Here is a 16,549-nt window from a genome sequence, read left to right as displayed (position 1 = left end):
CAGACACTCGAGGGGAAAAAGACAAACTTGGAATTGCCCTATGAGGTAACGTCAGTCCACACAGGATCTGTCCTCTGCTCACAGAGACAGAAGAGAGCAGCAGATTTTGTAATTGACGTGTATTTTGGGAGCACTGCCGAGGATCTGTCAAGTGATGAGTTTGCTTTTCACCATTGCATCTCCACGGTGATTTCAGCAGCACACATAATTAGACACACACAATTACACATCCACACACACAGAGAGGCACATATGGCCTCATCTGTAGTCTGGCTATGTTTTTTACTGATTAGAAGTGGGGAGGTGAACTTAAAGGAGGATGAGGAGAGAAAACACAAAGAGGTGGACTGAAGGGCAAGGTCTGGAGAGAAAAATAGACTGTTCAAGCACATGCTTTATTTTCTCTGTGTGAAATGGTACCAAGGGAAGGATTAATGCCAGAGCAATTGTCTTCCGCTCTTCTGTTTAGTCCAACTTGCTATTTTAATACAAGGAGTGACTGAGAGCACTGCATGCGCACATGTACTTTGTGTGTTCAATAGGGCACTCATATAAAGCTTGTGTGTTTGTGTGTGTGGGATTTTTGTTACACACGAGGGGCAATTTGGGTCCCTGAAGGCCACTCCGTTGTAGTTAGCCATTGCCAAAACTTCACCTGGACAGCTCTTCAAAGCCCCCCTCTCAGAGCAGACATCCTGGAGCGACTGGCATGGGCAGAAATAGCAGCACAACGGCCCTGGATACAAAGCCTGTACCAGCAAGGTTGGATGATAATTTGGGAGGAGAGGGAGAGCTTTCCAACCGATGTCACAGTCTGCTATTGTCTGTAGAGCTCTTAGTTTTTTTATTTAAACTTCCCCTTGATTTAAAGTTTTCTGTCAAATGGTATGTTGCATGATGCACAGTAGGTCGTCTATGTATCAAGTGCAATTTCACTTTCAGTTTTTGTAATGTTCTCCCTCAAAACCCTGCACACCTACTTAAATAGCTCGTTCTTGCACTTGACTCGCACTCACACTGCTTCTGTGCATGCATGAAACTTCAAGTTAAGTTATCCATCCCTGGCTGTGAGTGCGTTAGCTTTACTTCATTAAGAGTCCCATGCGGGCGGTATATTTTTACATTCCAATGGCAGGACAATTTCAATTTTCAACATTACACCTGGCATCCCATTTGTTAGGGAAGAAGAAAGAAATCCATAAGCAGAGGAGAGCAGATATTTCACTTTCGTACAGAAGCAGCATGAGCGCAAGAAGAAGAGTTGATGCTGGAGCAAAGGAAATCTGTCCAAGCAATAAAATATCTGAGAGCAAGCGCATAGTTTGAGTACAGGCAGAGCAAATCTAACCACAAGAATGTGCTATTTGAGTGTGAGTGCAGGGTTTTGAGTGAAAGCTTTACAAAATCTGAATGTGAAGCCAATTAGATCAGCTCTCAAACTGAAACAACACACTGTTCAATATGAAAAAAACATAAATAAATATGGAGGCGTAGAACACAACTACATGATGAGCCTCAGAGTAAACCAAGGCGTAACATAAACGAAGCACAGAAGTTTGAATATCACAGCGCTGCCCCGGTTTGGATGACTCTTGATATCCAGGGATGGATCACCTCATTAATGAAACATCATTTTTTATCAAATCGCAATATTAAATATTAAAACGTCTGATAATGAACTGGTCTTCCTGCTTAACTGCTCCGAGTGTCAGGAGCCATGACAGATGACACACATGTACTGTATGAGCACAGGCATACATACACACAAACATGCTTTCACACACACACACACACACACACACACACACACACACACCATTAGTTGATTCAAAGGGGTGAGACTGGCCCCCATTCATCATCGAGCACCTCTGTGACTGGCCCCTGCCAAGACCTGGTGAGTTTCATCAGCGCTGACAGAGGACAGATTTCCCTCCATTCTCTCTCTGATGAGCTTGCACTCTCTCAGCCTGACTCCAGTAAGGAGACATCCAGCTCTTATTTTCTCTGCTAGATGACTGTCATTATCCTAATTTTCACTCTGTGAGTGTCAGAGTAACTACTGTGCATGTGTGTGTGTCAGTGTGTGTCAGTGTGTGTTTGTGTGTGTGTGTGTGTGTGTGTGCGTGTAAGTGATTCAGATCTAATATATAACTTATAACCCACAACCCAGTGAGGATGTAGTTCCTCTCAGTGCCCTACCGACGAATCACATTAAGCAGTAACATTTTGAATATTACGATGTCGACAAATTGCACACAATAATATGATATTAGCAGCTACAGCTACAGTGACTATCCAGCACTGTTTATTACATGGTATATTAAATCTTTGTCTGCAGGGTGAAAACTTTATTTGTATTATCCTCACACTTTAAACCAGCTTTGTCTCTTTCATCCAATCAGCTTAATGATCGACAACGTTAATGAAACTCAGGTCTAATCACTCTCAATGAGAGGTCCCCTGACTGAGGAGGCTTTTTACAGCCAAAACAATCAATGTCATTAGACTCAGACAATTTGATCCAGTAGTTAAACATAATGTATGTGCTTTATGTCTCTATGTCGACTTTTAAAGTGGCTCCTTCTGCCAAAATATAAATATACTTTAAAAGGTAGGATTTATGATAGTTTTCCATGTTACATTACAAACTCCAACATCAGCAGCTGCATTCTTCTTCAAAGAAAACTTATATAATCAACTAAAGGCCAATTTGTATTTAAAATAATGGATTGAGTATAATTACTCTGTTTGCATTTAATGTCATTTAAAGTCACATAGTCAATGTCCTCCATAGTCTTAGGACCGACAAGAATGGGCTCTGTAGAGTGAGCAGCCATGAGACAAGACCAGCGATCAGGAAACAAGATAAACAATTGTTTCAGACCCTTCAAGAGGTTTTTTAATCACGACTACGAAGGTCCCTTAACCTTAGAATAGTAGCTGTATTAACCCAACAAACCATAACCGTAGCAACATCTGAAAAGGAGGAGGTTTTCATTTTGGATTTGTTTTTCTGAAGGATATTGTAGTACTTGGTGCAGATCAAAAACCATTCATATTTTGTAGGGTAATTTGGAGGATGCGTTAAAATTTAAGGGACTAGTTTGGTATTGATCCTCTCCTCCTTTTTGCTTTTATGCCGCAACCTTGCAATTTAGAAAATAATACAGCCACAAAAAAAATGCAGTAAATAGAAGAGCAATATTCTTGACCGCAATAATCACAAAACATTCCACGAGTCCTTAAGGAACTGAGGAGCTGTGGAGTGCTTGCTCAAAGAAATTGGGTTATGCTTCAGTCCAAAACGAGAAACAGCAGCAACTGACAAAAAGAAAACTGACGACGGATCTAAAAACCGAGACTGATAGAAATCTTAAGGATCAGCAAGGTGAGTGAGTGATCGTGTGTGTGTGTACGTGCATGCATTTATCTGTGTCATGTGTCGGGCCTCTGCTTTGCGTTGCATTTCTCCTTCGTCTCATCCATGCACTATTATTGTCAGAATGCTGCTGAAGATCGCCTCATATCATTAATCAATTATTCACCAGTAGCCTGTTAATGTTTAATGAGTGAGGCTGCTGCGGTCAATTACTAATGAATTGTGGTCGTGGTGAGAAAGCTCAGAGTAGAGGCCAAATCATATACTGTACACAGTCAGTTAGTGTGTGTGTACATGTGTACTTTTTCATATTCTATAGATACAAACCCAACTGGGAGTATAGTTTGATCACATGATTTTGACTTTCTGAATTTCTATTTCTTTTTCCTGATCTAAAAAAGCCTACACAGATTCACAGTCATTTTCAGTAACACAGTGAGATGTGTAAAACATTCCACCTACTTGAATGGAATGCACTGGACCCACATTTTAGTTTGAAATGATCGTGACCAGAACGAGTGTGCAACTTTCAGCGGACACAAAATACGGAAAGTATGGTGAACCCTTAAGTGGCGTTTCAATTAGAGTTTTGCACAATTAGTAATACTTTTTGTTTTTGTGGATTTTTTCATTCAAAATCCAAGATGTCTGATCTTACATGGCTGCAAAGAAAGTTCAGCCTGTAAACTACTCTGGACAGAAGGTGTGTGTGATGAGTCACGACTCCATAATGTAGTGTGTGTGTGTGTGTGTGTGTGTGTTGGACTGGCAGGCAGACGAACATGAGACAGGTCAGTGCATGTCCTGTGAAGTGTGTGTGGCCTGCAGTCTGTTGGCCATGCCTCTGTGACTAAGATAATTAGAGACCAACCCCCCGTTAGGAGCCATATACTGCCCAAAATGACATCACCAACCATATGATATTCACACACACACACACACACATACACACACACACACATTTTTACTTTGTCATCTAAGACACATTAAGGGCAAGTTTAATGGGCGTCATATTTAACTTCCAAAAATAGCCATTGTACCAGCATCTCACTGACAGACTTCTGTTGAGTGTAAACCATCACCATCTGTACTGTTCTCAAACACGGTCCAGTCTATGGTTATTCTATAATGAATATATAAATATTCAGAAAAGTTTTACAGAGAAAAAAATCATAAGCATTACTAATGAAATGGTTTCTATTGCAGTAACATAGATTTTGGTTATGTGTAGTAAAATCCTAGGAACTAAATGTGTTATGTTTTTGGAAAATGGATTGAGTAGATATATGCACATTGTCATAATAAAATTGGTTTAGCTGGTCTTTAAATCTCCTGTCCAGAGTTTGAACACAGATATGAAGCAAAACAAAATTTCCCGTTATCTCTAAGCTCCACAAGCTCATTCTCTCTGCTCATCCAATCACAACCTGACACGTCCGCAGTGAGCCAATCACCTGTAAGCTGTCAAAGTTCAAAATGTTCTCTCTCCCCCATGTCATTCAGCTGTCAGTTCAGTATTCTGCGATCAATGAGCGACCCACCTCAGCTCTGGATACCAGTTCATCTCACGTCAAACCGTCCAACCAGAGACCTTCATGAGACGTCCCAACTTCCTGCTCCATTCCTCCTCACTACCAGTTCTGGGGAAGTCTCCTTCATGTCCAAACCATCTGATTCATAGGAATCAGATGGTTTCATCTACTGTCTTCAACTTCCTGCTGGGGTCTAAGTGCCAAAGTCTATTCCTCTTGTTCATGTTTTACTCTTATTTCTTTCTCTATTATCTTCTCCTGACTGAAACGTGTCTGAAGAACAGGTCAGCCTTCAAACCTTCCAATTTTTTATAAATGTACCTTATATTTGTGCTTATTGAAACTGCAGTAAATCCAATTTGGACATTTTGTATGTTAACGAAATCTATTTGTTTGGTGCTACCTTTGGTCACAATCCACAAATATTTATACTTTAATTTGTCTCAAGACAAGTTCAACAATTTATCTTATATCTTAAACACACATCGAATAGAAACAGCCTAAAACTGTTATTCTCACACTGGGTCAAAGCTCCACGTTATTAGAAGGCCTTTTGTCCTTTTGGCTACATCACAAGTGACCACACTGACCAAAGCAAATGGAAGCTTGTGGTCGTAAGTAGCGCCGTTGTCCGACCAACACTGAGCACACTTCTGAGCACACTCGCTCTTCTGTGTGAAGCTCCATCCATCACGAGGCCAAGACAGGACAGAAGACCATGGGAAATGAAGCATGGATAATTCTATTAACGCTGGGACACAAACAATCTGTGTGGAATCAAAGAAGAAGGAAACATAATCCCAGAGGACCCGCTTCCTGCTGCATGAGCTGGAGCAGTTCAGCATCAGGCTAAATGTTACATTCCTGCAACGGACACACACATTCAAGCTCAAACACACACACACACACACACACACACACACACACACACACACACACACACACAGGGCTTCATGCCTGTAGACGACTTCATGTGTGGGTTAACTGGTCCATATTTAGAATCTATCACTCTGATATGTATATGTATTTCTCACCCTCTTTCTTTCTTTCTTTCTTTCTTTCTGCTTTATGCCCATGTTGTGCCTCAGTCTTGGGGGAAAGGCAGAGCACAAAGCTTTCTCGCTGAGGGACCCTTATGGGACAAAGCTGGCTTTCTGGGCTTTCTGCATATATGCATGCCATGCAGACAATGAGGCCTTTATTAGAGCATCCAGCATCTCCAAAACCCGAGCGGCAGGGACGAGAGATGAAGGCCGGGAAAGCTGTGACTGACACTGGCCGCAAGTGTGTGTGTCTGTGTGTGTGTGTTTGTGTGTGTATGTGTTTGTTCACTTATCACCTCATGCCCGTGCATGCATGTGTGTCACAGGGGTGTGAAGTGGATGCTCTTATCCTCAGTCCTTCAGTCAACTAATCAATCTCCATCCATCCAAAGCTTATCCTCAGAGACAGTTTTCTTATACCATATGGTGTCACAGGGAACGTACGTGGAAAACATATGAGCTAGTCAGAAACTTCACCTTGCCGTCATCATACATCTGCCAATAAAACAGGCAACACAACATGCTGTGGCCTGCGGGTGCAATCAGAAAGAAGTCTGCTTTGAGCAAGCCCTCAGACAGTGTATCTTTATGCACCTGACTAACTTTACAATACAGAAATCAGGCCTCTATACTGCCGCTATGTGTGTGTAGTGTTCAGTTTTGTGTGCATTTGTGTTGAGTAGAGAGAGAGAGTGAGAGAGAGAGAGAGAGAGAGCGCTCTGTGACTCAATCATGCATGAGGAGGATTTTCTGTTCAATAGGAGCTGCACACTTGCATACTTGCATTCTAATGGCTCCATGTGCATAATCATACAAACAAGTGCAAGTTTCTGCTCTCATGATGGAAAAACATGGACAGACACAGGGCGAGAGAGAGAGAGAGACTCCATAACTTGTGCAAAAAACGGTGCGTGTGTGTGCGTGTGTGTGTGTGTGTGTGTGTGTGTGTGGATGCATCATGTTAGTGATGTAAGGATTTACATGTCGACTTTCAAGTCAAAGCTGTGAGGTCTGGATGTGCTATGTCTCTATCACTGAACCACGCAGCCGATGCCACATTTTTCCAAATATGCCTGAACGAGATGAGGAATGGACAGCATGTTTAGCGCCCTCCTCCCAGTTTTTTTTTCTTTCTTTCTCACTGAGTCTAATAATATGTTGAAACATTGATGGAGCTTCCATGAAATAATAATTAAAAGAAACTCTCTGTACTTCATCATATATGTTTTGAGTCAGGACAGATGGATGAAGATGAATTCAGTGTATTATCCTGCACCTCTCACACATGTGAAACAGTCATCTGGGAGCATCTCTCTCTCTATCTGTCTCTTTCTCTCTCTCTATCCCTCTCTCCTTCTTTTTTCCTCACTCCCTCTACCTCTCTCTCTTCACTCAATAAAGCTGGAGTTGTTATTCTGAGTGGTAAACATGTGCTAAGGGGGGGGGGGGGGGGGGGGGGGCGAATGGCTAAGTTTTCTTTTTATCCAATAAAAATGTCTCCTTGCCAGATCGATTGTTGTTGCTAGGAGACTGAAGCATCCTTTGGCAAGGGGCTACAGCTCTCCACGTCTCTTGTTTCCCTCTCCATCTCTCTCTCAATATATCTCCCCCTCTCTTTCACACACACACACATGCACGCGCGCACACACTCTCTCTCTCTCTCTCTCACACACACACACACACACACACACACACACACACACGGAGCTGGCGCGCAGAGCAGTGGCGCCCATCCTCTCCCTCTCAGTGCGACTCCTCCGAGGGATCAGGAGTAGACTAAGTCAAACTTCATGCAGTTGGAGATTTGTGCGCAACCTCCGAAGCATCCGAGTCGCCAAAGGTAGGTGGAATATGGCACACTCCTCACTGTTTAGGTAGACGCGTTGCAGTCTCGCATTACTGGTTATTAGGCGACATAGTGCAGTGAAAAATTGTCAGTCCGGCACCGTTCGAGCTGAGCGCCAGCCAATCCTGCGATGCTGAGCAATTTGCTTTGAACTTTGCGCAGGATTTAAACACCCAGTTGTGCTGCAGGAGCGCGGCTCCCGTGGACCTTGTTTATTCTGATGCATCTTCAGATCGCGGGTTGTGATGAAAAACAAAAGAAAACAGAATTGACATCAGCTTTATCTCTGCAGCAGAGGCATGAGGATGAAGGTGCACAATGTGAAACAAAGAGTAGTGTATGCGTATTTTACGCAGCGTGGAGAAGTTATTTGGGATCAGACAGAACACACCGAGGCACGTCCCGCGGCTTTAAGCTTCCTGGGGGAGGACGGATAGTGAGTCTGTGGAAACGGGCATACAGGTGGATGTGTGGTCACTGTAGTCACGTCAGTGGAGTAAGTGCGTTCGACCCTGAACAGCCACTCGTCATCAGAGGAGCATGGAAGCTGTGCTGAAGGTACAGGAGGAGGACAGTGTCCACATCAGATGTTACAGACTTCAGTCAGTCTGATGTTCCTCAGCTGAGGTTGAACATGCGATTGCTAGAACTTGAACTCAGTCAACAGTGTTTCTGCAGATAACCCACACAAGCTGATCCCTGATTCGGAATCACTGCATCTGAATTCAGAAGACAAGAGAAAATTCGAGGCTGATGTGTGGTTTTCCTGCAGGTGTGTCCTGCACTCAACAGTTATTGAAGACTGACCTTGCCTGTTTCTACACAGATCACTTATTTCTTAGCTATTGAATAACTTTGTTTTGGTTTAAATCAGTGTTTCTCTTCTTAAATTAAAAGAGAGCAGAGATGTTGTTAAAATGACACACAGCAGACAAGCGTCAGATTGCGTACCTCCTTTTTTTATTAGAAAGTGATGTAGGCTACTGGATCTGCAAAGCACCAGTACATGAATTATATGTTCCAGAATTTTACAAAATCATGCAGTTATTTTCCTAACGCCCTCATAGCTGTAATGGTAAATTAACATTGCAATATCAACATCAGCAGATGGGCTCACTACAGCAATAAAATGAGAATTTTACATGAACTATATCCTTTGTGTTCTCAAGAGAGGAGAACAAACATTTACTCCGAGGATGGGTGGGCAGCTCCTGTTCTGTTGGATATCTGGTGGTTCCATGAAAGATAGCAGCACAACAACAACAACCAAAACAATAATAATAATTATAAGAATGACAAATTCAATAAATAATTGTTATGTGGCCATTGGGAATGAAAATTATGAATTGTGCAGAACTTGTGCACAATTTTCTTTTCTTCAGGCGTGGGGCCAATATATGTGTGTGAGTCTGCATTCCAAATAAAGTTCACTTGCTTCTAACAGAATGATTTTTATGTTTATTTTATTTCAAAATCTTTCTTACATCCTACGGTGTGTGCATGTGTGTGTTTGTGTGGACCGGAAGGTCAAATTCGGTGTAGGAGGTTCAAGTGTGGGTGGGCATTTGGTGGCCTTGTTAAACCTCAATGCATACAGGCCTCTAAAGACATGTTTGCGTTTGTGAGTGTGCATGTGTGTTTGGAGCTTGTGCATCTATGAGCGAGTCGGGGGACAATGGTCTGTCAGTGTCAGCCTTGAGTTCCTCATTTTCATTCTGGTAAATGTGCTTACACTAGCTTGTGTGTGTGTGTGTCTGTGTGTGTGTGTGGTTGTGTGTGTGTGAGTCAGTTTACAAATGGCCTTGTAGCTTCCACACAGCACCAATCAGTTTTCAGTCAGGTTATGAAAAAAATCAATGATATATGTGCATGTGGTGACGGACAGGCTATAATGGATGTAGAATATGGTTTGATGGTTTTCCTGATGGGTCAATGTTTCATTGATTTTTTTCATAACCTGACTGAAATCCCAGACGCAGGCTTAAATACATGAAAGGAAAAAAAATGGAAATGCAATTAAAAGAATTGTGTGAATAAATGCATGTGTATGTAAAGGCCACATGTTTTAGTGCGCTCTGAACAGAAAACACTGAAGTCATGTTGTACCTCAGATCAGCATGAATGTTGTTGATGTAGCAGAGGGGCAGGTATGGTCAGTTTGAATTCATGTCAGTTGCAGTCAAATCTAATACTGAAATATTTCCCAAGGATAAAAAGAAAGAAATGGTTTCCTTCTATATTTCCTTTAAGGAACTCAAACGTGCGAACACACCTGCTCATAAAACAGGATTACGCAGGAGGACTTTTAGATTCAAGCGTGTTTAACCACATGTATGACAAACCGAGCGTCAGGATAAATACCAGAAAAGTGGATTATGCTATGAAACGAGTGATTTCATGAAGTTGGTGGACATTTTGTCACTACTGGTTTTACCCAACAACTCCAGCCCAGCCCCTCTTATGACAGACAAACCCACAAACCTTTTACAGAAAGATTTCATGCTTACAGGGGGTGACATTTTGAAAAGAGTTTGGTACTTAATAGCAGAACAGTGTCGTATGAGGAGTGGTGTTTGGCTTCTGTTTTTAATGTGGCCACAGTTATTACTTCACTTTGCACATTTTGATCTGAATCCATCCCTGGACGTGTTTTTAGAGTGTGGACTTCTCCATCAAGGCTTTGGTGATATATACACAGAGCAGATATACCTCATGTGAGACAATTAATGTTGTGCTAAAAAATATTTACATGCACAGTTTGGTCGTCATTGATATACTACAGGAAGTCCAAGTACTTTTATAAAAAATAGTTTCATATTAGATGTACTTGACTTAAGTCTTACTTTGGTACATTTGGCAGTGTATGGAGTACTGTTTGAAGTACATGTAGTGCTTACAGACTACTTTCTGATAATAATGACTTATAACCGGGAGACAGACAGGTGAGGTAAAAACCTTATTGATTTTTGTGACGGTTCACTGGCCCAGTGATGCATCAGGATTTCTCCTGGCACTCCTGATGACCAGTCCGAGATGACAGACAGGTCAGTGTTGTTAGAAAGGGAGAAGAGACAGTGAGGGTAAGAAGGGGCTAAGTGAAGAAAATACTACATTAGTTATCGTTTATTCTTTGGTTCATTGTTAAATTGTGGCTGCATAAAGTTAGAATCTATTTCACTGGGCCGCCACAGTCCATGCAATTAATCTGAAACACTTAAGTAAACAATGTGGTTAACCAGTACTACCACTAGTAGCTTTGGTTCCTTGCAGGTTCATATCCACATGCTTGTGCTGAATGTGGTTGTGCAATACTGCCAAACCACACTGGTTTTACAAGATGACATCTGTCTCACTTTCCACCCTGCGACTTTACAACACTCGGGCATTAGTGCGGGGAGACGGGCACTGCAGCCCTGTCAAGCGGCATGTGGCTGAGAACATTTTAGTTGCATCAGTTAAACAAGTTTGTACATAATAAAACTTAATAATGGCAAAATCAACATTTCTGGTGGCACTTATTTTTCTTTTTACTTTACGGACAATTTCAGTACTTCTGAAATATTTTACAATAATCATCGGTTTTATACGTGTGAATATGTACAAGCTTCTTAATGTTGTTGTCCGTGGTGTGGAATTCATGTCATTTGTAAACAACAATTTGTAATAAATACAAAATATTAAATGGTGTGAGCTGCAGCTTCTTATTTTTAGTTAGTGCTTACAGTAATACAAATCTGCTGATGGTTTGTTGCAGCAGCTGTGAAGGCAGGCTGAACTTAAACATGGCATGTGTTTGTGAGAGCTCTGCACACCACTGGCAGTACGCGACAAAGTTAGTTGGTGAGAGCAGAACCATCACTCTGAAACACAACTGTACCACAAGAGAATTGAAAGCTTCTGCAGCTCACACAAATCTAACAGAGTGAGACATCTTGAACTTTTAAATCATTAAAAAACAAGTATTCAAAAAGGGGTGGGATCAGACTCATTATTGGCGAATAACCAATATCAAAAGACTCAGATCGGAACTGGGGCAGAAAAATTAACACAGCACATGACTCATCAGACATTGGAAATATAGTGTGTGTGTGTGTGTGTGTGTGTGTGTGTGTGTGTGTGTGTGTGTGTGTGTGTGTGTGTGTGTGTGTGTGTGTGTGTGTGTGTGTTGGCAGGTGCCAGGGTGTGCCCAGCTGTCGTGGGGGAGCAATCACGATGCAGGGCTCACTTCGTGTCATGTCTGTCAGCTGATGGACGGGGCCGTCATCCATCGGCTCAACTCTAATCTGGGATGTTATTTATGGGCGGGGGGCCACGGCCTGCACCTTCAATCCTATAGCTGCAGTTTATCACTCTGCATTAATATTAGTCGCTATCGTTATGAGACCCAGCATTGTCTGCTATACCCAACAGAACTAGCTAGTGAGGAGATTTATTCATAAAGCTCTTTTACAAAAGCTTTTTGGAAAGGCGGTAGTCATCGCACTCATTCATAAACATGGCTCACCCTGCATCTGCCAATACTTTATAGAGAGTGAGCCAGATCTGCTTTCTGGTGTCATGCCCTGCATACTTCTTCAACAAACCTTCGGATTGACCTCATCAATACAGCTGAGCTAATGCCAGGGTTGAATTGATAATTGTATTGTTATTGCTATTGTTGTTAGGGTTTTACTTATTTATATATTGTCTCATTGTCAATTCAAACAGTTACTTTTTAACATTTTTATTTTTACCTTGTTTTCATTGATACAGCCATGTCTTATATTTTAATTATGGGTTATACCATAAGAATGTGGTAAATGAGGGTTCTCTATCAATGTATCCTCTGAAAATATAAATGATTGAATGAATGAATGAAATAAAGACTTGTTCAAAGTTACAATATTTTTTACAAAGGCTTATTAATGTTTAGCAACAGGTGTGGCTGGAGTTGGCCTGCAGAAAATGACTCAAATTAAATTCTCTGCTTTTCAAAATTTAGTCAAACTACTGTCGCTCCACTTCACACGTTTCTCACACTGTTTTGCTCCATTGAAGAAACAGGGAAGTGTTGGGAAATCGCTGCTGTTTTCCCACAGCTCACATCTCATCAGCAACAACAGTCACAACACACATTGAGCTGCGTACATACACACACACACACCCATGCACTTACACACAGAGCGTTAGAACTGTCTGTTCACTGACACCCTTCCTTTCTTTACATGCACGGACATTGAGACACACATACTTACACTCAGGGGAGGAGGCAGTGAAAGGGCAGTGGGATGTACAGCTGTGATGGTGTGTCTCAGAGAAAGATCAGACTCTTCAATAAATGATGAGCTTGAGGAGGGAAGCAGTGAGAGATAGAGAGAGAGAGAGAGTGAGAGAGAGAGAGAGAGAGAGAACGGTGGCTTACTGGTTATGCAGTGACATACTTGAAAGTTACAGGGTGCAGGAAAGTCGCCACTCCCAGAAAACCAGATGTGAGATAGAAAAGAAAAATATGTTTATGTGAGTTTTGGTGTTATTCACAATATATTCCAAACAATGGAAGCATTAGTGTTTTCAATCATATCCTTATTTCATATATATATTTCGACCCATTGCTTCAGGTCCAAGGCCTAACAGTAAAAATATTGCAAATACCAATAGAAATGCAGCTTCCATCCTTATTTCAGCACGTTTGATCAATTGTGATTGGAATACTAAATGATCGTTGCATGAATTTATGGATGGAGTTGTTTATTTTTGTGGCGTAACCACCAAAATGGCCCAACACCCGAGGGATTACAGAACAGACAATAATATCCAACACAATTAAGTCCTTCCGGCAGTTGACGTTCACGTTCGAAAGCAAAACAAATCATTGCTGCGTTCCACATGTGTTCCTAATCACATGTGGAACTTTCTGTTTAAGTGTTACACATAAACAGAAAGTATATTTATAGTAAAAAATATCACATAGTTCCCATGTATTTTAAAAGTCAATGTTGGCCAAATATCATTGGCAGTTTTTCTCTTGCCTGGATATTCACTCAAACCCTCTCAAATCAGCTCCACACCTTTTCCTTGCTCACTGCTGTGTGGGCATCTGCCTCACATCTAACTTCATGTGTGCTGCAGCGTTTGAAAAAGGTTGATTGCAGCAAAACAAAAACACAAAAATAAAACCTAAGAATTTTAGTGAACATAAATTTTGTCAAAGTGATGTTTTGAATAAATTGCTTGGCTTTTAATTTAGTACTGACAACCCTATGATAAAAAAAGGAAAAAGACCACAGATGTTTATGCCATTTTTATTTAGTTTTAGTTGTTTTTGTGGAGGGTGTTTCTTGGGTCGAATCCCGGTTCAGTCTGGGCCTTTCACCTCTTCTGCAAGGGTTTTCTCCGGCTTCCTCCCAAAGTCCAATGACATGCAGATTGGGGTTAAGGTAGTTGGAAAGTATAATTTCGCTGGAAGTGTGAAAGTGAATGACCGCTTGTCTCTGTGTGTCGGCCCTGTGATGAGATGGAGACCTGTCCAGGGTGGGAGGATAGATGGATGGATGGTCAAGAAACACCTACATACCACATTTATCCTTTTTGACACACAAATAATAAGTGCTTTCTAAGACTTGCACTGCAGTGGAGATAATCACTCACCCAATTATGAAGACAAAAGCATGGGAGTGATGAGAGCAAATCAAAAAGTTAGCACATCATTTACATTCTAATAATTAGTGAGAGGTTACTGCAGACATTGGTTTCCATGTGTGACCAACAAACCTGAAACAACTAAAACCAGCCAACATTATTCAAACCTAAGTCTCAGTCCAGACCAATTATATTTATTCCTCTAACTGTCTGAGGCATACGCTGCGGTCAATACTGTCCATTACTCTCCACCTGTCCATTGTAGCACTCTGTACAACTTGTATCGACTGCAGCGAAGACAGACTGACGGGGTGTGAACATGAATTAAGTAGGATGCAGCAGCACTCGTGCCGTGGCAAGGTTGACTGATGCTCCACGATGACTCCCAGGGTCATTACATGACAGTTAAGTTGATAGATGCCGTCCACAGAGGGGTAATTCTCCTTCTGACAGGCCCGCCGCCCTCTACAGTGATGAAATGCGGATTGATGAATGCTTTCACACATTTTCCCAACGCTGGTCTGTGTTTAGGCTGTACGGTAATTTTGAATCACACTGTGCAGGGGACCACCAACACTGAGGACTGAAATCAATACGAAGACATGACAGATACACCTACAGCTCATTTGTTTAATACTGTAGACTAAAATCTCAATTATTTTGCGTTTTTGTCTGACTGATGCCTTCAGATTGAGTCCTACACCCCAAATATATTCAACTATAAAACAGTGAAAAGCAGACAATTCATATATTCAAGCTGGAACCCATGATTTGGGATTCTGGCTTGATATATGACTTAAGGAATTTGAAATTTAACCAACATAACTGATTCTATTTGATGGTCCTCATGCTCAGGATCAGTCTTTGAGGTCTCACTGTAGTAAAATTGACTCTGTAAAATAGGCCTTACTCCCACTGCGGTGCTCAAAGGTTAAATGCTCTTTCAGTGGAGAATACCTTTGGAGTACCCACTGCACACAAGAGCTTAGTAAAGTTCAATCTCAGAACATCTTGCATAGGTTGATCCAATTTTCATCAACAATGTTGTAGTTTATCTGCTCTACAACAGCATGTGGACTGTGCTGTGGAGCTATAGTTCTGTTCCTCAGCAAAGATCAGTGGTTCTGTTGTTTGATCTTTTCGATTTCAGCTGTCTTTAAGGTTCAGGGAATCAATTATCTGTGTTTCTAACGTGGGGCCTTTAACCTTTGAACCTAACGCGGGTCATGACATGGACTGATTCATCAATACAGGAACAGGCTGTTGTCTGTGTGAAGGGAGCATCAATTGTTATCCGACATGTCAGAAGCTGATTATTGATTCTGATTGGTAATCGGTGATAAACGGAGGCTTAATCCAAGTTAGCCTTTGTCACCTCACACAGATAAACCCATTTGTCCTGAGGTAGCTGTCTGCGTACGCTCCTGTCGGGAAGCCAGTAAGTAGAATTGAGCTCATTAAACACTTTCACTCGATTGGGCGCAGGTTTAGCCACACATTATTCAATCAAATTAAAACCCCATTCATTTTTGTTTCTGTCATCAATGAATAGACAGAACCTATTAGAGGGGCTTTTTCTAATTCTGTGTGTTTGCCTTAAAGGGGAATTCTGGTATGTTTCAACCCTATGTAAATATGGCTGTGTAAATGAATGGTACTTTTAGAATCAGTCCAGTACATTGGCTCTGCCAGCAATGGCTACAATGTAATCTCATGGGGCAGCTGTGACAGTCCAAGAAATATCCAGTAAAAGTGATTTTTTTTTCAGGCTCAAATTGTTATTCTGTCCGGAACTAGCCTTTAAAAATATGTCGTCCGAGTTGTTCGGCCATTCTGTTTTGTATCTTTCTGTGCTATTTATGGTTCATCAGTCTTTCTTGCCTAAAACGCACTTTGTAAATATTTAATGCTCATGACCCATTGCAGCCATAGGAGTGTCAAAAGTCTAGGACACCATGTCTAAAGACACACACACACACACACACACACACACATATATAATTGTTTGTGATGGTCAGAATGAATGAATTAGTTGCACTTTTCTTCGGCCCCAGTCTCCAGTATAGCAAGGGAGCGACAGAAGAAGAAAGAGATGATAAAGAGGAGCAATTGGTTGAATTAAATGATAAAC

General features: G+C 41.5%; 1 protein-coding gene across 2 annotated transcripts in view; it reads left to right on the top strand.

The window, feature by feature from the left end:
* The first annotated feature begins 7,609 nt into the window (after positions 1-7,609).
* Positions 7,610-16,549, top strand: part of grm3 (glutamate receptor, metabotropic 3) — a 36,097-nt gene continuing 27,157 nt past the window's right edge. For both annotated transcript variants that reach the window (XM_020079456.2, XM_020079457.2), the window contains exon 1: positions 7,610-7,794. The gene's annotated coding sequence lies outside the window, so the exon portion shown is untranslated. The remainder of the gene's footprint in view (positions 7,795-16,549) is intronic.

This window comes from Paralichthys olivaceus, chromosome 7, assembly GCF_024713975.1.
Source record: "Paralichthys olivaceus isolate ysfri-2021 chromosome 7, ASM2471397v2, whole genome shotgun sequence".
Taxonomy (NCBI): domain Eukaryota; kingdom Metazoa; phylum Chordata; class Actinopteri; order Pleuronectiformes; family Paralichthyidae; genus Paralichthys; species Paralichthys olivaceus.
Note: the sequence above shows the minus strand (reverse complement) of the source record. Positions and strands in the feature narration are given on the sequence as shown.